At 41.8% G+C, this 26,246-nt stretch overlaps 1 protein-coding gene across 4 annotated transcripts in view; it reads left to right on the top strand.

Moving 5' to 3' along the window:
* Positions 1 to 2,606: 2,606 nt before the first annotated feature.
* Positions 2,607 to 26,246, top strand: part of ZNF609 (zinc finger protein 609) — a 242,975-nt gene continuing 219,335 nt past the window's right edge. For 3 of the 4 annotated variants that reach the window (XM_084967309.1, XM_003121465.5, XM_013992893.3), the window contains exon 1: positions 2,607 to 2,839. The gene's annotated coding sequence lies outside the window, so the exon portion shown is untranslated. The remainder of the gene's footprint in view (positions 2,840 to 26,246) is intronic. The other variant, XM_084967317.1, reaches the window with a different exon arrangement.

Here is a 26,246-nt window from a genome sequence, read left to right as displayed (position 1 = left end):
GCCACAGTGCCATCCTCTGACACGAAGAAATGTGTCTACATTATGTGTGTGCACATAATGTGGATTAATTCATGGTACGAGTTAATTCATGGAATGGTCAGATTTCCTGTGTGACAATGGAGGGTCTAGGAAGAACCTAGTAAATATTATACCCTAACTTGGCATCAGGTAAATAAGGGGCAGGGAGGATGACTGAGAACGCATAGATGTATCACTGGAAGGGAGTGAGATGTTGAGAAAACAGCAAAAAATGTCAATGGGGAAGATTTGAAAAGCATCTAGAGCTGCACTGTCTAATATGGTAGCCACTAGCCGCATGTGATTATTTAAATTAAGTGAAATCAAGAATTTATAGTTCTTCAGTCACAGTATGATATTTTAAGTGCTCAAATAGCTACATGTTGTTAGTGACTTCTGAAATGAACAGTGCAAGTATAGAATATTTCCATCATTGCAAAAGTTCTATCAGACAGGGCTTGTTTGGAGTTGGAATGAGCACACTTTTTCTCTAAAGGGACAGAGAGCAAATATTTTAAGCTTTTCAGGCCATACAGTACGTATTGCAACTACTCAACTCTGCTGTTGCAGTGCAAGCAAAATGAATCCATAGATAATGTGTAAATGAATGAACATGGCTATTAGCCAATAAAACTTTATTTTGGGGCACTTAAATTTGAATTTCACATAATGTTCACATCACAAAATAGTCTTCTTTTGGTTATTTTTCAGCCATCCAAAAATGTAAAAACCATTTTTAGTTCATGGGATATACCAAAACAGGCATTGCACCTGATTTGACCCGTGGGCCCTATTTTCCCAAACCCTAGCCTAGAGGAACAGGAAGTCAGGTTCTTTTACTGTATAGGATGTCAATTGCTTGAAGATTTTTAGTGGTTCTTCTAGGCTTGAGAAATTTCTCTCTAAAAATTAGAGTTCAGGAGTTTTCATTGTGACATAGTGGAAATGAATCCATGAGGATTTGGGTTCAATCCCTGGCCTCCCTCAGTGGGTTGGGGATCTGGGTTGCTGTGAGGTGTGGTGTAGGTCGCAGATGTGGCTCTGATCCCATGTTGCTGTGGCTGTGGCACAGGCCAGTGGCTACAGCTCTGATCTGACCCATAGCCTGGGAACTTCCACATGTTGCGGGTGCAGCCCTGAAAAGCAAAAATAAATAAGAGTTCGCTGTAGGAATGTTTCTTTTGTTCCCTATTTTTGTAGTCCAGTCTCCTACAATGGTAGAGTCATGCTCTTTAGTAGGAAATGACTACTTAAATGGTAACCCTTAATTAAGTCATATCTAAGCCTAAAACACTAAGCCCTTCTCTTTCTCTACCTGAAAGTAGCTGAATCCTCACTTGTAATATCATCAGTGTAGATTAGAGGTTTGCTGTCACCTGGCATCAGTTTTGTTTTTGTACTGTCCTAGAACAAGCTGAATATGGGTGGGCCAAGGGGAGATTATTTTTCATAGATCAGACAGGCCTAGCGTTCATCTTTAGCCATCACCCCCTGGTGTGCACACACGTGCACACATACACACACACACACACACAGCTTTTGCATGTGTATGTGGAGATGGAGAGTGAAAGGATTTTATGACCCAGTAACATACTATTTTGAGTGGCACTGTTGAAGGATGCCTCAGGATAGTGGAAAAAGGAAAGATGAAAACTGCAGAGCTAAGGTGGTCAAGGACACAGGAAGGATATAATTTAGGCTAAGACTTGAGAATTAAGATAAATTTGTTTGCTATAGAAGGGGGTGGATGATTTAGGAGGTGAAGAGTATGATATGTTTCATAAGTGAGAGGTGGGTGGGAGTGTTCACTTAAATAAGGACTGAATGCCTACTAGATAGTGTGCTGAGCAATCAGATGAATGGCAGATAAGGAAAGAAAAAGTTACAATCATAAATAGAATGGTGGGTTGGAAAAGAACAATAGGACTTTTAGGTGATATAAATCAACAGGATTTGGTGATATGGGGTGATGAGGTGAAGAGGGGTATAGGATGAGAAATGGGTGCTTGAACAAGAAAACTAGTGATAATCCTAAAAAAAAAAAATTGGAAGACAAAGGATAAAAAATTAGGGGATTGATACTTTGCTGAAACAACGGATAAAATGGATGAAACCACCATGAGCTGTGTTTGCCCTTCTGTTCTTTGTAGATGTTCACATTCACACCCCTTATGGCTCTTTCTCTCCCCACGGTTGGACACTTACAGAATTGGTGTCTTCTGTATTTAAGGTGCGATACTTCCCCAGAGACCTCTCTGCGAGGAAGTCTGGCCACCGAGAGTTCTTTCCACGAGGAGAGAGCGTTAGGTTCGAGCTCTCCCATCCAGGCTTCTTCGAGTTTATCTCTGTTTTAACCGACCGGCCGGGTTTTCCAGCATTCCCAGAGCTACGCGTCTCTAATCCTGGCTCCGAGTCTCTAATCCGGGCTCCGTGTGACCGCGCGTTCCGAGACCCAGGATTTGGCTCCGCCATCCAGGTTCCGGGTTTCCCCTGCGCTCTACCGCTCCAGACTCCACACCAGCCCGGAATCCGGATCCGAGGGCCCGATAATCCAGTGTCCGGGTCTTCCGGGCGGCCCTGGTTGTCCCGGATCGCGGCGGCGGCGGCGGTGGCGGCGGCTGAGGGACCCGCGGCCCCGGAACAGCGGCACCGGCGGGCGGGGCGGAGCGGCGCGAGGAGGGGGCGGAGAGCCGGCCGAGGCGGGGTGGGGAGGGGGGAGGGGCCGCGGGAACGGATGGCGGCCTGGGCCCCGTAGCAGCGGCGGCTCTACGGCCCGGGGCCCGGGCGGGCGGAGGTGGCGGCTCCCGGGACCGGTCGCGCGGTGAGTCCCGAGCTTTGTGTGGAGCTGGGGCTGGGGGAGGAGTGAGGCGGCGGCGCTGAGGGGGCCGGGGGCAGCGGCGCCTGACGGAGGAAGTGGGGGTTGGGGGGCCGGGGCGGAGCGAGGAGAAGGTGTGTATGGCGGGGTGGGGGGGGGGTCGTTGCGTGGGTGGGGGAGGGGGGAGTCGAGGGGATTGGGGTGAAGTTCAAAGCGTGGCCAGGCCGGTTCACGCTGAGGGTAGGGGTACCCGAGAGGGATTAGAGTCTGGCCAGGTTGTAAGGACAGGCCAGAGAGTTTTAGAGGCCAGTCTGGTATCTTGCGGGGGGCCCAGGGTGACTGGAGCTAGTCAGGGAGTTAGGGGGGTTCAGGGCGAAGGGCTGGGAGCAGGACGTGTGCGTGGCCCAGGAGGGGGGAGCAAGGTGGCTGGGGGCGTGCAGTAAGTAGCTTGTGGGTGTGTGCTCCTTGTAGTCTTCAGGTCACATTTACTCCTGTCCTTTTCTTCAAGATGGAGGGATCCCTAGGCCTGGCCCTTAAACTACTATCCTTGTACCCTCGGGAGGGTTTGTGACCCTGTCCTGTTTGGAAAACCCATGCTGCCCTCTTTTCCCTTTATGTGTAATTACGGTTGGATCATCTCTGTGCTTTGCTCAGATTCTCCTTCCTCCCTCTGGGGTTGAGGAGGAGGAGACACATCTGACCAATTAATGTGTGTTTGTGAAACAGGCAGCAGCAAACAGTCATTTCAGCTTCTAGGAATTAGGCTCACACAGGGTGGAGAGATCATAGCCCTTCAGGGGGAATATTTCTGAACAAATCACAGATGATTAAATTCTCTAAGAAACAGCTTCCTACCTAAATGAGAGTGGGAAAGATGGGGGAGAAAGCCTGTCTGTTTCCAGCCATGTGTCCAGAGCCCCAGGGGTTGAGGAGAGTCCCCAATCCCCCACAGGCCTCTCTTTTCTGTATTAGGCTTTGCTCTGCAGCCTTGAGTTAATTTCACCCCTGCTGCTTTGTCTTGGGGGAGGGAGTGCTGGTTTAGGCTGTTGTGAGGAGATGACTGTTCTGCTGCCACACACAATAGTCATGTCATTTTATCGGGAGTGCTACCCCAGGGCTGAGAACTGCTGCTGCAGAGATAAACCCGTCCCTCTCACCCGCCTATTGTGTACACAGTGAAGGTCATAGGTTCAAGTCTTGTCTGAGAGCTTTGGATATGCTCCATCTCCCAGGCTCCTCAGTGCCATTTTCTTCCTTTTCCAGACTGGGGCTTGCCATTGGAGGAGGCCAGACAGAAAGGCTCTTCTTTTTGAGTGAGGAACAATGCACAGCTCATTGGCACACATTTTTCAGAAGAATAGGGAATGCCAGCCATGTTGTGCCTGCCTCTTTGGCTGGCCTGTACTAAGTTGTGCAGGAATAGTGGCTAGGGGACTCACCCCTCGTGTTTGTGTCAGACCTTTAAAGAAGACTCCAAGGGGAGGGTTTTACTCTTGTTTGAGCCAGCATGTTTAATTCTTTTTATAGAAATGGGACACTCATGTTTTTGTTTTGATTTTTGTTTATTTGTTTAGGAATACCACTAAAACCCTGTGCACGGTTAAGATAGGGAGCCAAGGACCAAGTACCTTTTTAATGGTGACTTCCTGCTCAGAAAAATTGCACAACAAAAAAGCCACAGAATTTGCCTATCTGGGCAAGGGCTGTGGAAACAAAACAACTTTCCTTTTAATCTTTATTTTAATTCTGATGAAAGGACTTGACTTACTCATTGTGCAAGAAAGTCCATATGTGCTTCCGTGTTTGAGAAAAAATTGCCAGAGAGATGAACATGAAAAAAAAAATCAATTGTGGTCTTGGGAGTTATTAATGAGAGAAGGATGAGAACAAGCTAGAAGGAAACTTATCCTTGCATATATCTTGTAGAATTGTTCAAATAGTATTTAGATACTATTATTTGGGTAAAGAATTATTTGGAACTGGAAATGGGGTTTCCATTTAGGACATTAAAGAAAACGTCTTTAAAAAGAGATTAGAGGAGTTCCTGCTGTGGTATAGCCGGTTAAGGACCCAGTGTTGTTGCTGCTGAGGTGTGGGTTCAATTTTTGGCCCTGCGTGGTGGGTTAAGGATCCAGCATTGCTGCAGCTGTGATGTAGGTCACAGCTGCAGCTCAGATTCGATCCCTGGCCTGGGAACTCCATAGCCCCAGCAGGTGGGCCCAGAAAAATATACAATGAAATAAAAAAATAAAGAGATTAGAAAGCAAGCTCTTTGTGAGAGGGCAGTTGCACACAATGTACACTGTACACAGTAGCCAACCATTTCCTATAGGGTATTGTGGAAGAGGAACTTTTAGCCTTTGGTTGTGGCAAAGGTCTTTCTGAGGCCCTGTGTCTGACCATGTTGCTTCCTTTTCTTTTTATTTCTGTGAATTTCTTAAAAGTGATGGTTTGCCACTTAGGTGTTGGACTTTGTTAGGAAGGAACACGCTATTCTGACCTTTATATTTCTTGATGGCAGAACTGTCTTAAGGTCCTACTGGAGGTGTTGTCTCTCTTTAGATTGCTTTCAACTATGTGTCCTAGGTCTCTGGGTGAAGTCTCAGCTAAACCGAGTCCAAAGCTTTTTGCTCTGGGGCTGTTGGCATTCATTTCTGAATCCTGTCAGGTGATAGTGAAGGCAGAAGCCTCAGATTAAATTTGCCCTGATTAGATTTAGTGGTTTCAGAGTTGGGCCCTTGCCACAAGGAGTCTTATGAGTTTTCTGATTGTGACCATCTTTCAGAGGGCACTTTGGATCTCCCTCCCCGCCCACCTTCTTGTTAGAAAATGTTTCCTTGTGAGAGGTCTAGATAGCTGGACAGATTAGTGCTTATTTTGTGTGAGGATATGGAAGCATAATTTGGGCTCCTGGTAGTAATTACGTTGCAATTAGCATATAGCAACTAAATGACTGGAACAGGATAATTTGTTGAGGGGTTTACTGATTGCTCTGTCAAGTGGAAGTGCCACTCCTTACTTATTTGACTCAGAACACTACTGCCTGGTCTCAGTGGTGGCGACTTAACGAGTACAGGAATGATGTGTAGTCTCCCAAAGTTCTCACTCTGCTCTCTCTCTCCTTACTGCCAGAACCTTCTAGTGCCACTTTCTCCTGCTCCAAAGGTAGCAAAGCAATTGTTATTTCCCTTGTGGAAAACTGGTCATGGATGGGAATACTGCCAGACAGATGGGGCCACTCTGAGATGAGGCAGCCTTATGTTGTGTTGCAAGTTTTCTTTTAAGCAGCTAAATTCTCACTTCAGCTTGATTTTTAAAAATCAGTTTCCTTAAAAAACAAAACCCCCCAAGATACAAAATCATAGTGTACTAAATATGCTTTCATGATATCTTTCATAAAAGTTGGCTATGACAGACAAAATGAAGATAGGCGATGCTGATTGGTAGGTTCTGTGCCCACTTAGTGTCAGTGAAGGACTCTTTTCACTAGGGAACAGGTAATTCACCAAAGCACCTGCCTAGCTGGGCATGTTCAATTGGCAGCAGCTGTGCAGCTGAAGAGGGATTATTAAGCAGGTGGTTAAAGAATCACATGCCACAGTGACAAGAAAATACTTGGTCTTCCATGGTTTAGGTTTGGTTCATATGTGTGAAATTCCTCTTTGTTTCACATTTCTTAATGCCTGATACTGGTCTGTTAGTGAGAAGATAATGGAATAGAGAAGAGAGATTCTTCCTTCTCTGTGTTTCTTTTAGATTACTGACTAGCATGCCTTAGATATGGTCCTAGATGGCCCTATTGTGTTTCTGTGAGTTCTGGCTTTATGCCCTATGAATGGGAAGGAAATAATGGCAATTCAGTGTTTTTAGCTCTTGTTTATTAGAGGGAAATGGGAAGGAGAAAATTCTTTGCTTTTAGTGTGGTGAAAAAGATTTAGCCCACTGGGAGGATACCCAGCAGGTTTTAAGCAAAGGATGTAATTGACTTTTCGTATTAAGTCTACCTCACATGCCTTACTCAAGACATTTGCATGTGTTTTTATTTTATGAATGTAATTCTCCACATGAAGTTTGCATTTATTCTGTTGTTTGTTTTATTCCATTTTTAGTTTCTCCCAGCACCTTTATAGCTTTTTTTCTGGCTTTGAGATTAACATCACTTTTAGAATCAAATCATCATCAGAGGGCCAAGTCATGGTAAGGAAGTATCTCAACTAAATATTTATCTTAAAAATAAGTATAGCATTTCCTATACCTTGGAGGAGGACTTTATTTTTATTTTTATTTTTTTTTTGGCTTTTTGCTATTTCTTGGGCCGCTCCCGCGGCATATGGAGGTTCCCAGGCTAGGGGTCTAATTGGAGCTGTAGCCACCGGCCTACACCAGAGCCACAGCAACGCGGGATCCGAGCCGCGTCTGCAACCTACACCACAGCTCACGGCAACGCCGGATCGTTAACCCACTGAGCAAGGGCAGGGATCGAACCGCCACCTCATGGTTCCTAGTCGGATTCGTTAACCACTGCGCCACGACGGGAACTCCGACTTTATATTTTGAGGTTTTCTTCAGTTTCCCAGATTTCTTCTAGGTTATCATCATCCTCTTTCATAGATGTGATTTTATTTTTCTTTCACATGTTCCTGCCATGACAGTGCTGAAGAGCCTAAAATTTATAGATGAGTAACTTGGTGTTTATTTTGTGACTTTTTTGGTGTCCTCTAGTCATTTTCTGTATTAGTCTGACAAGCTGTGCTCCTTCTATTGAAACACACACACACAGAGTCTAGTTGAATTCACAGGGTATTAATTAACAGTTGACTGACAGGAAGGAAGTGATATTAACTGTTTTAGAGTTTTCCAAGTGAAGTGAAGGCTCTGCTCTGTTTGTTAGAGGAATCGAGACCAGGATTTAGATGAATGGGTCGATGGACAGATGGATTGACTGATTAACTTAGGGAAAAGTGAGGTAGTATGACTCTGAGGCCAAGGCCAGTGAACTGCTGCAAAGACAGGGACATTTGCAAGAATCTGTTTAAACCTAGTTTGTAGCCTAGCTTTAAGTAGGAGCCTGGCAATTATTTGTATAATATTCACTTCTGGGAAAGAATATAAACTTCTTTATTTCCCCATGTGAAGCCATCACAGTTGTTTGTTTGTTTTAAACTATCCACAAACCACCACGTATTTTCCTAGCATTCGCAGTAGTTTGCTTCCTCATGTTTTTTCCCCCTCCCCCTTCTCCCATCCTCATTCTCTGCTCTAAAGACTTCTCTAGCAGCTTGGAAACACTCTAATTACTGTAGCTATTATAGTCACAACCCAGATCTTCCACCTCCTTCTCACTCACCCCTTTCTATCTTCCTTCCCCCCTCCCCTTGCTCTAGCAGCAGGAGTTGAACTGCAGTCTCATGAACACAGTCAGACCTATGAATGAGCTTTATATCTTGTCAAGGCAGAACTCCAGATCCAACAGGGCTGATTTTTCATGGTTCTCTTGCTGTTTGTTCTTGGATCAGAGTCCCAGAAATAAGAGATGGCAAATACCTATTAGGTCATATCTAATCCATCACTCAGGAGCAAACCTACGGTCTTTCTCTTGTCTCTGTGAGAATTTTTTCCTTCTTTCTTTTGCAGGTGTGAGCTGTCTGATGCCAGGCAAGCTCTGAAACTACCTTCTTTTTGTTGTACTCTCTGGTCATTAGTGTCAGGCCAGCTTTTCTCTCTTGGATTTTTATTCTTATCTCATTTTCAGGATTACTTGCTCCCAGCAAAATCTCCATCCACTTCAACGTCTGTACTTTCTTTTTGATAGTTGGCACCACATTTGTGGGTTCCTTTTGTACCATCAGTTATTTGTGCCAGAAGTTACCACTTTTCAAGCCTTTGCCACAAGAGTCATTGTGGCATCCTCTTAAGGAGTTGGATTTGATGGAAGCACAAGAGTCAAATCCCAACAGGTGGTAATTAATAAAATGGCTCAGAAACTATGTACAAGCTTGTGCTCTTAAGAAAGCCCTTTACTATATGAACAAGTGCTGCTTCTTTCTGTTTGATTTGGGGTACTTCCTGTTCTAACCCTTTTGTTCTCTATATATGGATGAATTTTATTTTCGTGTGGCTTAGTTACAGTTATTTTCCAATTTAATAGTATAAAATATTTTCTTTGCTAATGTAGATTTTCAAAGCATAGAGGGAAAAGTACAGAATTAGGAGTCATAAAACCCAGGTTCAGATCACTGTTTTTTGCCTTTCACTAGCTGTGTGACCTTGTGTTAGTCATTTCTAAGTTTTTTCTTTCTTTAGCTGTAAAATGAGCACACTGGACAAGATCATCCCTAAAGATTCCATGTAGTATTGAATTATGTGGTATAAAGATTGTGATGGAAGAATGGGACAAAAATGGTTGACATAAGTGAGCAGTTTTTATTATTATTATTATTGTTATTATTATTTTGGTCTTTTTGCCTTTTCTAAGGCCGCTCCCACGGCATATGGAGGTTCCCAGGCTAGGGGTCTAATTGGAGCTGTAGCCTCTGGCCCACGCCACAGCCACAGCAACGAGGGATCTGAGCTGCGTCTGCAACCTCCACCACAGCTCATGGCAACGCCGGATCCTTAACCCACTGAGCAAGGCCAGGGATAGAACCGCAACCTCATGGTTCCTAGTTAACCACTGCACCACGACGGGAACTCCGAGCAGTTTTTATTATTGTGTCAATATTCAGAAGGGCAGATAAGTGCCACCTTAGTTCCTGGGGTCTTGACTATCACTCCTCTTTGATATGTTTATAAAGTTTGTGCTGTGCTTGTTTTTTTTTTTTTTTTTTTTTAAGGACCACACCCGTGGCATATGGAGGTTTCCAGGCTAGGGGTTGAATCAGAGCTGTAGCTGCTCACCTATGCTACAGCCACAGCAACTCAGGATCTGAGTGACCTACACCACAGCTCACGGCAATGCCAGATCTTTAACCCACTGAGCAAGGCCAGAGATCGAACTTGTGTCCTCCTGGCTGCTAGTCAGATGCGTTTCCACTGAGCCATGAGGGGAACTCCAGTGGAAAACTAACTTTGAATTAATTTCTTGGGATTGAATAAGAGTTGCCCATTGTTTTGTTTAGAAAATAAAGTTGTGGGAGTTCCATTGTGGCACAGCCGAAGCAAATCCAGCTAGTATCCATGAGGATACATGTTTGATCCCTGGCCTCGATCAGTGGCTTAAGGATACAGTATTTTTGTGAGCTGTGGTGTAGGTTGCAGACATGGCTGGGATCTGGCATTACTGTGGCTGTGATGTAGGCCGGCAGCTGCAGCTCTGATTGGACCCCTAGCTGGGAACTTCCATATGCTGTGGGTGTGGCCCTAAAACAAACAAACAAACAAAAAAAACAAAATAAAATTGTTATTTTTAATGCTTAACATGCAAAATCTGGTGAAGTTTGACCAAAAAGGAGGATTTAGGAGGAAATACCCCCTAAAAGGGACTGAGCAATTTAAAGCTAATGAATGACTTTAGGAACTTTGAGATTGGTAATACAAAAACAAAAGGAGGAGTTCCCGTCATGGCGCAGTGGTTAATAAATCCGACTAGGAACCATGAGGTTGAGGGTTCTATCCCTGGCTTTGCTCAGTGGGTTAACGATCCGGCGTTGCCGTGAGCTGTGGTGAAGGTTGCAGACACTGCTCGGATCCTACATTGCTGTGGCTCTGGCGTAGGCCGGTGGCTACGCCTCCGGTTAGACCCCTAGCCTGGGAACCTCCATGTGCCGTGAGAGTGGCCCTAGAAAAGGCAAAAAGACAAAAAAAAAAAAAAAAAACCAAAAAAACAAAAAACAAAAAGAGAGATTGGTAATACAGTTGACCCTTGAATAACACAGGGGTTGGGGGCCACCCCCTCCCCCTGTGAAATAAAAAAAATCCTTGTATAACTTAACACTTGGCATTCCAATATCCGAGGTTCCAGCCAGCTGCAGATCATATGTAAGTATTGAAACAAATCCAGGTGTAATTGAACCTAACATTGTAATTCAAACCTGTTCTGTCAATTCAAGGGTTAACTGTAATGTTAGGAAATCTTTGCTTTCAAGAAGTTTAAAGGAATAAAATTGTATAACCTAGTTGTTAATTCCCCAAGTTAGGATTTTTATCTGCATTTCCTAGTTAACTTTTGGATTTGGAACTTCAGTAGGAGCTATTTATTGAATGTTAAGAGGATGATGGTCTTTTAGTCTTTTTTTTTTCACGGGGTGTGTGTTAATAACAAAGCAAAATCCCATGTTTAATTTACCTTTGAACATTGGAAGAGGCATTCAGTGTTTTTAAATTTGTACCTAAAACATCCATCGGTTTGTAATAGAAAAATTTGGTGCGCAGAAATGTTGTTTATTTTGGACTCAAAAAGTATTGGGAGTGTTTTGCTTTATTCTCAGCCATCTGTGGCACATTTCTAATTTTCAGGTAATCTAAAGGTTATTTTGGGAAGTGCTCCACCTGAATGTGACGTTTTTGAAAGATTTATGTTAGAAATATAAATTACAGATAGATTTTTTTTTTAAAGTGTCCAGTGAAGGGTTTTGATTTGAAAAGTGGCCAGAATCGGTGCCATGCAACCCTTGCAAATCAGACCACCCCATGATTGAAATCCAGATCTAGCAGTTAGGCCACATTGCATGCTGGTACCACATTGCATGTTGATACCTGTAGTTTCTTAGGCTGTGATTCAGTATTTATAGAAGAAAGCAGCAGTGGCTATGCTCTGTTCTGTGAACAGAATAAAGCCAGTGGACTTTTGGTGTGTTAACCAGAGTATTCCTAGTAACATTTCTAGGTGAGCACTTAGGATTTGGTTGGGATTCATGAGAGCAGGAGTGAATGTTCAAGAATGTGCCTTGTAAACTTCAGTTGAAAATTCTAAGGTTTGGTGTGTAACTTGGTATTTATCTTTGTTCTGGAACTGATGCTTGTAGAGCAGAGTTTTAAGGAATGGTCTCAGAAATGGAACTGTAGGAAGAGAAATTGGAATTGTGAGGCTCATGCAGTCTATGAATCTGAAAGGTATACAGGGAAGGGGGAAATTTTTTTCTACTTGGTATCTGCTTTTGAATATACCAGTCCATCATTTCTGAAATTTGCTTACCGTTTCTTCCCTAAGCATTACAGTTTTTCCAGTTGCTGTGGCACAAAACTTTGGGTTCATCTTTGGTTCTTTTTTCTTCCATCACCTCATCTAATCATTCTAGATGTTTTATCATTTAGTCTCACTTTTTCGCCTGACCTAGTTCAGGTGTTCATCTGTATATTATTGTACTGATCTCATGGTTAATGCTTCATTCTATGTTATGTACAATGAACTACTGCATTAGTAAAATTTTTATTTATTTAGTTAACACAGGCATACCTTGTCCTACTGTACTTTGCAGATACTGCATTTTTTACAAACTGAAGGTTTGTGGCAAGCCCGTGGCAAGCAAGTCTGTTGGCGCCATTTTTCTAGCACTTGTTCACTTCATGTCTCTGTGTCACAGTATTTCTCTAATTCTCACAATATTTCAAGCTTTTTCATTATTACTATATTTCAGACATTTTCATTATTATTATATCTGTGATCAGTGATCTTTGCTATTACTGCTATGACTTGCTAAAGGCTCAGATGATGGTTAACATGTTTAAGTTAAGGTATGTAATTTTTTTTTTTTTTTTTTTTTTTTTTTTTTTTTTGTCTTTTTAGGGCCGCACCTCCATTTTAGTATATGGAGGTTCCCAGGCTTGGGGAGAATCGGAGCTGTAGCTGCCGGCCTTCGCCACAGCCACAGCCACGCCAGACTGGAGCCAACCTATACCACAGCTCATGGCAACACCGGATCTTAACCCACTGAGCAAGGCCAGGGATCCTCATGGATGCTAGTCAGATTTGTTTCCTCTGAGCCAGGACGGGAACACCTATACACTTTTTTTAAGACGTAATGCTGTTGCACACTTTAATAGACTACAGTATAATGTAAACATAATTTTTATATGCACTGGGAAACCAGAAAATTTATATGACTCACTTTACTGTGATATTTGCTTTATTGCAGTGGTCTGAAACTGAATCTGTAATATCGCTGAGGTTTGCTTGTATTTGTTAAGCACTTATGTGCCAGGTAGACATGATCCCTGTCCTTTGAGGACTTAAAATCTAGTTGGGGAGGCCAACAGTCAATGACTGTATGATTATGAGTGGAAGTTCTCTGAAAAGAAAGAATTTTGTTCTAGAAGAGTGTGTAGCCAGAAACCCCAGTGTAGACTTCCTCATGCCTATGGCATGCCTGTGGCATGAGGAAGTTCCTGGGCCAGGGATCAAACCCATGCCATCGTGGTGACAATGCCAGATCCCTAAATACTAGTCTACCAGAGAACTCCCCAGTGTAGACTTTTTTTCTTTTTTAGGCCTGTACCCAGGGCATATGGAAGTTTCTGGGCTATGGGTGGAATCAGAGCTGCAGCTGCTGGCCTATACCACAGTCACAGCAACACCAGATCCAAGCCCCATCTACAACTTACACCACAGCTCACGGCAACCCTGGCCTGATCCTTAACCCACTGAGCAGGGCCAGGGATCGAACCCACATCCTCATGGATACTAGTTGGAGTTTTTTCTGTTGAGCCACAATAGGAGACTTTTAAAAATACAGTTTAGGAATTCCATGTGGCTCAGTGGGTGAAGGATCTGGGGTTGTCACTGCTTTGGCTCGTGGATTGCTGCTGTGGCACAGGTATGATCCTGGCCCAGGAACTTCCTCATGGCACAGTCATCTCTCCCTCCCCACCAAGAAAAAATACAGTTCTGATCATTTCACTTCTTGCTGAAAACCTTTAATTTCTCCTTACTGCCTATTATAGGCTATCGCACAAGATCCTTTATAACCTCACCAAAATGGCCTTCTTCAGATTTATTTCATTTATTTTCTCACTCTTTTTACAGCCATTCCTTTTGCTTACCCTACATTTTTTAGTCTCAACACTTTAGTTTCTTTTCTTTTTTGTTTGAATACTTTTCCCTGCTCCAAGGCATTCAGCTTCAAATCTGACCCTTCCTTCAATCTACCAAAAAATTTCATCTCCTTCCTTTTTTTTTTTTTGTCTTTTTGTCTTTTCTAGGGCCGCACCTGCAGCATATGGAGATTCCCAGGCTAGGGGTCCAGTCAGAGCTGTAGCCTCTGACCTTTGCCGGAGCCACAGCAACGCAGGATCTGAGCCGAGTCTGTGACCTACACCACAGCTCACGGCAACGCCGGATTCTTAACCCACTGAGTGAGGCCAGGGATCAAACCTGCAACCTCATGGTTCCTAGTTGGAGTCATTAACCACTGAGTCATGATAAGAACTCATCTTCTTCCTTTCTTAACTCTTTTTTCCACCCACCTATATCTCCAGAATTAATTTCATATTCCTCTGTGTCTCTTTAACTTTTTGCTAAGATCTCTGTTATAAAACTTTATCACACATTGTCTTTCTCTTTTTTCCTTTTTTATATATTTTTTTGCTTTTTTATGAATTTATTATATTTATAGTTGTACAATGATACAGCATCTCCATCCCAGACCCCCACACCTTGTCTTTAATTATAATTATATGTGAGTATTTTTTTTTCCTCATTCTCAACTCCATAAGAGGCCTGTTTCCTATTTTCCCATGACTTCTAGCCTAGTGCTTTGAATATAACTTTATGCTTAAGGCTTGCTGAATTGAATTGGAATTTGATATTTGAAAACAGAAACTTCTGATTTTTTTTTTTTTTTTTGAGACCTCTTTTTATGTTAAGGTGACTTCCATTCAACACATTTTACCCCAAACTGAATAACCTAGGAACAAGGCACAGAGTGTGAAAGCCTTCAGAAATCTTTCAGACTCAAGGACAAGCATCTGTCGCCTTTAGTGTCTGCAGCAGTACTGTGGTTCCATATATTCTAGCTGCTGGAGCCTTTGGGGGGAAGGGCAGAGGTAGGTCAGTTCTGGGAAGTAGACTGATTCTGTTAGAGGAATATAGCGTTGTTGGGCCCTCTGGGTATTGTTGACCTCCAGGAGGTCTTTTTAGTTTGTCTTATTTACTTCTTTCATTCCGTAAACATTTATTGGATTCCTACTATATGTGAAGTCCTACCCTAGCTGCTTAAGATCTGTCAACTAACAAAATAGACAGAAAAAAAATCCTAGCCTCATAGATCTTGTGTTTTAACAAAAGGAAATGTAAATAAGCATAATAAATAATTATATAGTACTGAGTGTGCTAAATGATGTGGGAGAAAAATAGAACAGAGTAGGGGGATTAGGATTGTGGAGGAGGGATAAATGGGGAGGTGGGAGGGTTACAGCTTTAAATAAGAGTAGAGATCTTTGATAAATATGGTGCTAGTGTGTTACTGGGTTGTTAGGCACTTCTCTGAGCTTGCTGAATGTTCTTCTGCCCAGCAGAGAGACAGGGGCAATGGCTGCCGTGTTCCAGAGTCTAGCAGACATTGAGGGGAAATACATTCTTTTCTTCTGCTGCTCCACTGGCTGGCACTCCTGGAAGTCAGTCATGGTGAAAATTGCAGTCATGTGTGAAAGATAGACACCAGGGCTAGAACTGGAGGCCTTGTAGCCAGTTCCCTGAGAAGTGGGATTTGCTCTCCTGCTAAATGGGTCTAGGGTGCCTGGAGTAATAGGTGAGTTAGGCCTCTTGAGATTTCTTCTTCCTCAAAGGGAAAAGCCTAATACTACAACCTTCCCTCTTTCTAGTGAGGCCTCAGCAAGTTTGTTTGGAGTAGCTCTTTAAAAAGAGGATTCGGGTTTGATCCCTGGCCCTGCTCAGTGAGTTAAGGATCTGACGTTGCCACAAGCTGTGGTGTAGGCCGAAGATACAGCTTGGGTCTGATGTTGCTGTGGCCGTGGTGTAGGCCGGCAGCTGTAGCTCCGATTTGACCCCTAGCCTGGGAATGTCCATGTGCCACAGATGTGGCCCTAAAAAGAAAAAAAAACCAAAACCTTTTAGGGACTATACACTTTGCTTCCAACCTAAAAATTGAATTTTAAGGTTCGTGGTATTTTGACTTCCTCTCAATGCATAGCTGGCTCTCTTCTGGAAGTCTCAGTACCTAATTCATTAGCTTGAGGATAAAGATGTCCTAAAATCTCTTGATGCTCTCCTGTTTGATTTGTGTTTTGTAAATTTTCTTACAATTTCCAAGATTGCTCTTTTCCTAACCCTTCTACTACTTCATTATTTTTCCTGTAACCTCCTCCCTTTTTTCTTTACATGAAGCTGTTAGGAAACAGCTTCAAACAGCCTTTGGTTAGGCTTCTGTTGTGGTAACTGGCTGGAAGCTAAAATTCCTCTAACATATGAGTTATAATGTCTTATTTCTGTCCTTAGGTTATGTAGAATACAGCTTATGGACATCAGGTTCTTAGCCTGTTTGTTATACTGTATGCTATGACATAGCTGAGAGGTGCAAGGTACCGGTACACTCCATTTTTAGTTGTTTATACCATTAGCTTATTCTGTTGCAGTTCACAAGAAGACCTATTTGCCATTCTGTAAAAATGTGATCTTTTTGATATGAAAACTTTAAAAATAAAAGTTCTTAATGAACTTGGGGTCGATGCTAAGAAAAACCTGTTACTTTTAGGCAGATGTGGCTCTAATGTTAGATGAGTATCTAGGCAGATTTCACACTGCTTTTCTTTGTAAGGATTTGCTGCATATCAGACTTGAAGTCATACATTCTTACTACTTATGCTTAACTTAATGTATTACTGATTCTCTGAACTTAAAGCCAGTGGCTGTTAATTCAAATGTATGTTGTTGTTGTTTTTTCTTTAGTAGTTGAAAGGATCTCAGTTTAACTGACCAAGTTGTATTGTTTTATTAGTAAAAATGCTTTAACATAGCTTAGGTTGCTAGAGAAAATTGGTTTTTTAGTAGTAATGTTTCTGTGGCTTGTATTAGTAGGCCCTTCCAGTCCTAGCAGAGCTAGAAATCCTGGCAGTGTGGATTTCAGATGAGTTCCATAACACTGTCTGACAGAGGAGGAAATGTAGGGCAGTGTCTGGTAATATTCTTTTTTTTTTTTATGGAGCCTTTCTATAAGAAGGAAATTCACTTTTAACAAGGTCACGGTGGTGGGGTAGGTGATATAACAGTGAAGGAATATTTTCCTCCAACAACCAATCTATAATATATTTTACCTGCATCTGTGATCTGAAGCATTAGATTTATTTAAAAACATTACATAAACATGATGAGTGCCATTTCTGTCATCTTTGTATAATTTTTCCCCCTTCTTTCTTGGTAGGCAAAATAATGATATAATGATTTAATCCACATCTCAGATACTTGATGGGAAGAGACTAATCGTTGAAATGTGGTGCTGCTAGAATCTGCACTTTGTAGGAATGATACAGGCAGCAAGGGATTACATTTTTATAAGGATTGATATCCTTGCTTAAATAAAAATGTCACAGTCCTAATCAAAATAATGTGACTAAGTTGAAGATATTAAAGGAGATTGGAGAAGCTGCAAAATAAGGCCAGATAATAATAATGTGGAGTTTATTTACTTATACATAGATTGGTTAAATATTTTATAGAGAGCAAATGTGAAGATGTGGTTTTGAGTAAGATAAACTACTTCATACAGTTGGCAATTTTAGAACCCACAAAGCGAAGAAAAAACCTGGATTTTGCTTTGAGGAACAAAGCAAATAAGAATTGCCAAAGGTTTCTGCAGGTCAGCACTATTTAGTAGTAATCTTATCTTGATTAAATTCAGCATTCTTCAGGGAGAGGAATAAAATCTATCATGAGGATTCACTTTTAAGAAATTGAGCTGCAATCAAGTATGTACGTTAGGAAAAGTGGAAAGATTTTAAAAAGCAAATAACCACTGGAAGCTTAAAGACTTAAAAACCATTTTATTAGAAAATAAGTGTTCAAAAGGACCATACAAAACTGATGGTCACTGGCATAGTCTCACAGGCTGTGGAGAGGAGAAAACATCTTTTAAAAAAAATTAGCAACGAGAACAGGAGTTCTCGTTGTGGCTCAGTGCTTAACGAATCTGACTAGGAGACAGGAGGTTGCAGTTTCGATCCCTGGCCTCGCTCAGTGGATTAAGGATCCGGTGTTGCCATGACCTGTGGTGTAGGTCACAGACACAGCTTGGATCCCACGTTGCTGTGGTTGTGGCGTAGGCTGGCAGCTGTAGCTCAGATGAGACCTCAACCCTGGGAACCTCTATATGCCGCAGGTGTGGCCCTGGAAAAGACAAAAAAAAAAAAAAAAAAGAAAAACATTTTTCAATCAAAGCCAAAGAAGCCTACAAAGTGATAATGGTTAGTTACATGCCACCTAGAAATTAGGTGTAAGAAAAAAAAGAAAATTCAATAAGCTCTTTGCTCTACTGATGGTAAGAGCTTTCTGTTCACTTTTACTTTGAGGGGTTGGGGTGGGTGCTGAACTTGTGAACTTGTGCTGCAGCAGTGACCCATGCCACATCAGGGCAGATCTGAGTTGATTTAGTCTTTCCAACGCATTTTTTCTTAGCAACCTAGACTTTTTTTTTTTTTTTTTTTTTTTTTTGACCATGCCCACAGCATGTGGAAGTTCCCAGTCCAGGATTGAACCTGGGCCACAGGAGTAACCAGAGCCACAGCAGTGACAATACTGGATCCTTAACCCCTGCTGAGCCACCAGGAACTCTGGCCTAGCCTTTCTTGGTTAAATCAGTCAACCTGATGAGATTAAATCTATCTACCCAAGAATTTAGAAAGAATTCAAGGATAAACTGTATCTCTTAGTGAAAGTATATCACTTCAAGTTGTAAGTAGCATGGTCATTACACTAAAGGACTGATATAGATTTCAAATGTGGTTGGAGGGTGGAGGGGAAAAAAAATCCATATTGGAAAATTGGTTAAATGTAAATTAAAGATTGAGTTGACTTGGTATAATTCACTTAACTTCCTGGGGCCAGTGCAGTGGGTTAGTTTACATAAAGAGAAGTCACATATGATGAATCATTAGCAGTTGTGTGTGGACAGTTATTACTAGTGGACATTGTTTAGTTTTTTTGTTTTTGTTTTTCTGACATTGTTTAGTTTTAAAAGACTTTTATTAGAGTCAGGTCAAAGGCTATTTAAGAACTTTAGTCTTTGGAATGGGAGAAAATGTTTTGTTGTGTATTAGCAAACTCACTTTCTGACAGTAAACACTTTTACGTAGGTCTACAGTTCCTTCTCTGCAGTCCTAAAACCCCAAAGTTCTAAAAGCAAAATTTTTTGTAAGGTAGGCACAAACCTGACTTTGGCTAGTGAGGCTATTTATAGCCTTTGTTTTGTTTTATTTCAAGTAAATATTTACTCATTTTGTTGTAGGAATGTTAATGAGTTAGATGTCAGGGTGCTGTTCCAATTTGTAGTAGGAGTATAACATTGCATCGTATATTAATTATCTCAGCTTTTTATAGGTGAAATATTGAGGCCTAGGGAAGTATAGTAACTTGCCCAAGATTGTCACCCTTTTAGAGGAGAGTAAAGAGTAGAACTGAGCTTTTCCTACCTTCTCCCTTGTTTTGTTTTGCTTTTCCCATTGCACTGTGCTGGTTTCTCATGACATTACTTCCAGAAACCATCTCAATGATAAGCTCTTCTAAGTAGAAGGGTTTAAGCACTGACACTCATTTTATTTGACATTTCAATAAATGTTTTACATAAGTGACATATTCAGGTTTTCGCATAACATTTTTTCAGGTACTTAGGTGCCCAAATTGTTTAAAATTTTACTTCTGGAGTATCTTAGCTGTGTGGGTGGAATGAAAACTAGAATATGAGCTTCAACGTGGATAGTATTACATTTAAAAGAGGCAGAAAGTACAAACCGTTTGGTTAGCATGAGTAACTTCTAGCTAACAAATTGTAGTCCACCAAAGGAGACTAGAAATCTTAGTAAACTATTCCTCAAAAAACTAGGTCATTGTGCTGCCAGGGAAATGCTAGGCAACATTAGAAAGAGAGATAAATAAAGATAAAAAATAAACTTCCCTCTATGCATAATGTTTGTGAGACTGTGTATTCTTTTGATCCCTAAGAAATACATATTAGAGCTGCTGACCAAAGGAAGGCATTAATGAAGACATGTAAAAAAAAAAAAAAAAAAATCTCCCACAACAGGAAGTACCTTTTGTGGCTCCTAGCAGATTAAGAACCTGACATAGTGTCCATGAGATGCAGGGTTCAATCCCTGGCCTTGTTCAGTGGGTTAAGGATCCTGTGTTGCCCATAGCATAGGTTGCGGATGCTGCCTGGATTCAGTGTTGCTGTGGCTGTGGCGTAGGCCTGCCACTGCAGGTCCAATTCAGCCCCTAGCCTGAAAACTTCCATGTGTTGTGGGTGAAGCCGTAAGAAGAAAAAAAAAAAAAAAAAAAAAAATCTTTAGCTTTTAAAAACAGAGGGAATATTATCAGACCACATCAAGTGATGAGAACATACAGACATGTTCATCAGATCCTAGGATCCTGTGTTGGATAGGGAGCACCCTTTCAAATGAATTTAGCTTAATTATTGAGTTGCTCTTATCAGTAGTAAATAAAATTTGTTAACACTAGAGGTAGTAGAAATTAAAAATAGGGTCTAGCAGGGTTTTTTTTTTAATTAAAATTTTTTTTTTTTTTGCTTTTTATGGCCGTACACGTGGCATATGAAAGTTCCCAGGCAGGGGTCAAGTCAGAGCAGCAGCTGCTGGCCTGTACCACAGCCACAGCAATGCCAGATCAAAGCTGCGTCTGTGACCTACACTATAGCTCATGGCAACACTAGATCCTTAACCCACTGAGCAAGGCCAGGGATTGAACCCACATCCTCATGGATACTAGTCAAGTTTGTAACCACTGAGCCACAATGGAACTCCTAAAATTAAATCTTCTTGAGGTAATTGTAGGAGTCTCATGCAGTTGTAAGAATGATTAAGTAGGGATCCCTTGTACCCTTTACTCAGTTTCCCCTGGTGGTAGTACCTTGGAAAAAGCACAGTATCACAACCAGCTATTGTACAGTCCACCCGTCTTGTTCAGATTTCCTGAGTTTTGTACCCATTTGTGAGTGTGTAAATTTAGTTCTAAGCAGTTGTATTTCCACCACAGTCAAAATAATGAATAGTGCCATCACCACAAATGTCCCTTACATTGCCCTTTAGTATCTGTACCTACTTTACTTCTGCTACCCTTCCTCACATCTCTTACAGAATTTTTAATAATTTAATTGGATTGCTACATTTTATAATAACTTATTAAGGGGATCCAGGAATATTTTGGTGAGTTTATCTTTAACTTTTTATAAAATTATTTTAAAATGTGTTTTAAGGAGTTCCCGTTGTGGCTCAGTGGTTAACGAATCTGACTAGGAACCATGAGGTTGCAGGTTCAATCCCTGGTCTTGCTCAGTGGGTTAAGGATCCGGTGTTGCCGTGAGGTGTGGTGTAGGTCGAAGATGTGGCCCGGATCCTGTGCTGCTGTGGCTCTGGTGCAGGCCGGTGGCCACGCCTCCGATTAGACCCCTAGCCTGGGAACCTCCATATGCCAAGGGAGCGGCCCTAGAAAAGGCAAAAAAAGACCAAAAAAAAAAAAAAACTAAATAAATAAAATGTGTTTTATTTAGGGGTTCCCTTGTGATGCAGCAGGTTAAGGACCTGGAGTTGTCACTGTGGTGGCTTGGGTTGCTGCTATGGCATAGGTTTGATCCCTGGCTTGGGAATTTCCACATGCCATGGACTGGCCAAAAAAATGTGTTTTATTTCTCAGATTAATACATAACCTTTTGTGTTTTTGTCTGTATATTATCTTTATATTAAAAGTGAAATAATACTGTACCTTTTTTTTTTTTCTTTTTAGGTCCACAGCTGCGGCATATGGAGGTGCCCAGGATAGGGGTCGAATTGGAGCTGTAGCTGCTAGCCTGTGCCACAGCCACAGCAGCGCCAAATCCGAGCCACATCTGTGACCTACACCACAGTTCACGACAACACTGGATCCTTAACCCACTCAGCGAGGCCAGGGATCGAACCTGCGTCATCATGGGTACTAGTCAGATTCATTTCTGCTGAGCCATGGCAGGGACCCCAATACTATGGCTTTTAATGAAAATCACTAATCCACTTCCCATTACCAAGTTTTACCCTAAATAGGCAACTGCAGAGTTCCTGTCGTGGGTCAGTTGAAATGAATCTAACTAGTATTCATGAGGATGAAAGGTTCAGTCCCTGGCCTCACTCAGTGGGTTAAGGATCCAGTGTTGTCGTGAGCTGTGGTGTAGGTCACAGATATGACCCAGATCTGGCATTGCTGTTGCCGTGGTGTAGGCTGGCAGCTACAGCTCCCACTCGACCCCTAGCCAGGGAACATCCATGTACTGAGGGTGCGGCCCTGAAAAGACAGTATATAAATAGGCAACTGCTTTAAAATTTTCAGTTTTTTTCTTGTATTTACTCCCATATTTCTAGATAGTAAGTAATATGTTCTCCTGTTGCCCTTCCCCTTCTTATCAAATCAAATTTTTGGTTACATCTGTATTCATTATATATTATAACAGTGAATATTTATTATTGAACCATTTAGTATACTACTATTACATTTTCTCTTACAACTTTTGTTCCCCTCCCCAGGGTTTAATATTAAGTGCATCACTGTTTTTGATTTGGTGTTAATCTTTCAGACTCTCTAACCGAGCTATCAGTCTTACAATATAGTCAAACACAGGGTAATCCTTAAGTAAGTAATTTCCTTCTCTTCTTTTCCATCCCCCAAAATATCCTCATCACCATCCAGTTCAGGATAATAGAACATTTCCAGCTGCCCACAGGTTTCGCTCGTGCTTCTTCTTAGTAATCTCCCCACAGATAGGACCACTTTTCTGACTTCTGTCTCCTTTGATTCATAGGTGTTTTTTTGTTTGTTTGTTTTTGTTTTTTGCTTTTTTAGAGCCGTACCCTCAGCATATGGAGGTTCCCAGGCTAGGGTTGAATCAGAGCAATAGCTGCTGGCCTACGTCACTGCAACACCATATCCGAGTCATGTCTGTGACCTGCACCACAGCTTACAGCAACACCAGATCCTTAACCCACTGAGCAAGACCAGGGATTGAACCCACATCCTCATAGATACTAGTTGGGTTTGTTTCCAAACAAACACCCATAGGTTTTTAAAATGTGATAACTAAATGGTTTAAGTCAGATAGAAGTGTGAGGGCTCCCCAGGGGTTGGTTATGTCCAGAACACCTGGTTTGTGGTCCAGCCCTATTTTGGGAAGAAATTGCATAGATGAGGCTGAAGGCTGAGAATATGCAGGAGCAGTTAGTTTTTTTTTTTTTTAAGGACTGCACTGGCAGCATATGAAGGGTCCCAGGCTAGGCGTCCAGTCGGAGTTAGAGCTGCCAACCTACACCACAGCCACAGCAATACAGGATCTGAGCTGCATCTGCGACCTACGCCTCAGCTCATGACAATGCCATATCCTTAACCCACATATCCTTAACCCACTGAGCAAGGCCAGGGATCGAATCTGCATCCACATGGATGCTAGTCAGATTCGTTAACTGCTGAGCCACGACAGGAATTCCCAGTCATTTTTAAGAAATGTGAGGACTGCATTTTTTTTTTAACTTTTCCCCTAGATTCTGTATCCTTTATCTGTATCCTTTATTTTAGAGGAATCCACACTGGTCTAATAAGTTTGAAGACTGTCAGGTAATTGAGACATTTTATAATTAGTAACAAAGCAAGCTCAAGCAAGAATGGAGAGGAGAAATGGCAACCTGGACACTTAGGATTCTACCCATTGAAGAAAGCAGTGTTCATTCACTCATTTATTGACCAAAATATTTATTGAAGGCGGACTGAACCAAACACTGTTATTAGGATACAATGGCGAGCAAAAGAGAAATAGCCCTTTACCCTCAGGGTACATATAGTTTAGTGGAGGAAGCAAATGTTAATCAAATTATTACATGTTCTGGGAGGTAGCATGTGGGCAGGGAATGTCTTTGAGGTAAATGCCATGAGGCTGTAAGGTGGGAATGGAGTGCAGAGGACAGAGTGTGGCCATGAGACAAGGCTGGAGAAATCCATCTGTCTTAGATATCCCAAAGGATATGTATGTATGAATTCCACCATTTTTTATTTATTTTGTTTATTTTTTTGGTTTTTAGGGCTGTACCTGTGGCATATGGAGGTTCCCAGGCTAGGGGTCAATTCGGAGCTGTAGCTGCTGGCCTATACCACAGCCACAGCAATGCCAGGTCTGAGCTGCATCTGTGACCTACACCACAGCTCACGACAATGCCAATCCTTAACCCCTGAGTGAGGCCAGGAATCAAACCCACATCTTCATGGATGCTAGTTGGGTTCGTTAACACTGACCAATGATGGGAACTCCTGCATTCCACCATTTTTATGGTTAGTTTAACAAAGTAGATGCTATCTTTTTTTTTTTTTTTTTCCTTGGCCATACTCACGGCATATTGGAGTTCATGGGCCAGGCTAGTAATCAAACCCACACCTCAGCAGCAACCCAAGCCCCTGCAGAGGTGGTGCTGGATCCTTAACCCAGTGTGCCACAGCAGGAACTCCTGTAGATACTATCTTTTGATAAACTTTCTTTGTATGCTCTTTAAAGTTACTATAGAATAGCCGTTGTTAAGTGAGAGATTTAGGGAGGGAGATGAGGTCTAGAATATAAATATGAAGGTAATTCCTCATGTTTCCTGAAAAACGCTTAGGCGTTTTTCCTTCTCTCATTCCTATGAACTTGACCTGTATTATTCCCTGTTTTAGAGATGAGATTGAGCTATAGAAAAGCTTTGACACAACAGTTCTGTGTGGAGGGCAAATTTCCTGGATCTCCTGATTCCTAAGCCATCTCCACTATGCACTTTTTTTAAAAAATTAAAGTATAGTTGATTTACAATGTTGTGCTAAATGCATGCTGTATAGCAAAGTATAGCAAATGCATGCTGTATAGCAAAGATGACTCAGTCATCTATATATATGTACATACATTCTTTTTTTATGTTATTTTCCATTGTGTTCTATCCCAGGAGATTGGATATAGTTCCCTGTGCGTAGGACCTTATTGTTTATCCATTATTAATGCAAGAGTTTGCATCTATTGACCCCAAACTTACTTTTTCAAAAATGTTATTGTTATTATAATTTTGGCTGTGGCATATAGCAGCTTCATGTGGGATCTCCGTAACCAAACCAAAGATTGAATCTGGGCCACAGTGGTGAAAGTACCAAGTCCTAACCACTAGACCACCAGGGATCTCCCTCCCCTGTTTACTTTTTTTCTTGAGAATTTGACATCACTTCTTTCTCTTTAGTACAGAAAATTTCCCACTAGGGAAAAGATCTAAATTACAAAGGTCTGCATAGCCCCTCAGTTGTTAGGGGAGAAGGGATGATAGAGTTTTATTTACTTTAGGTTATCTTTGCCTTCTGCTTCTTGGCTTCCTTACACATAGGCCTTTGTAAGGGTTTTCTCTGTGAACCAGTTCCACCAATGAATCCCTGTAGGACTGCTACTGAATTATTTACATGTTTATATGCTATTTAGCCTCTTATGAAATAATATGCTGGCATGGAGCAGAATTGACAAACACCTGAGCCCCATTGAATAGCTATATCTAGTGGAAGTGTCAGTTACTTATGTTAAATGAAACAGGTCAAGCCTCATAATATTTGTCTGAGGATAGCACCCTGTGAGGACCATAAAGCTATCCATGAGATGCATCATATAAACTCTGGGGACTGAAAGATGCTACACTTTTGCTCTTCTGTCCTTAGGTGACACATGGTCAGTTGAGCTCTGTTGAATTGGATCCATCTTCTCAAATTGGCACTGTTAGTCTGTCTTTATTTGATCCCCATTAGAGATATAAGCTGAGAGCTATGGTACTTGAGATGATGCAGTTCCTTTGCTAAAGTAATTAATGTAATAAAGGAGAAATCCAAAGGAAAGTTGATTGTTTGTCATTAGAACCCTAGTTGGAAATTATGTTGATTTGTGAGCAGGTGTGGCAGATGGCAAGTGAGATACCTCCTCTTTCAACTGGGTAAGCTTAGAGCTGCCAAGGTTGGTTTACATGTTGTACTAGCGTCACCTGAATTTGGGTAAATATGATGTGATTTCAGGGTGGTATTCAGGGAAGATGTGTAATATGGTTTTCTTCTAGCAACTTTGTTTTGTCCCATTGGTTTATTGGTAATTCCCTAGGGCAACAAACCCTGTGACCCTCACACAATTTAGATTTGAAGGTCTGTCAAGGGGATCAACAACCTAGTAGACTGAAACAGTTGGTAAAATAGATAGTCCAGATGTTAAAATCATGAGCCTTGAGATTGGTACCT

Source organism: Sus scrofa, chromosome 1 (assembly GCF_054392235.1).
Source record: "Sus scrofa isolate SSC_HxYL_T2T_F1_AM1 chromosome 1, Sscrofa_HxYL_maternal_Yorkshire_Landrace_v2.0, whole genome shotgun sequence".
Taxonomy (NCBI): Eukaryota; Metazoa; Chordata; class Mammalia; order Artiodactyla; family Suidae; genus Sus; species Sus scrofa.
Note: the sequence above shows the minus strand (reverse complement) of the source record. Positions and strands in the feature narration are given on the sequence as shown.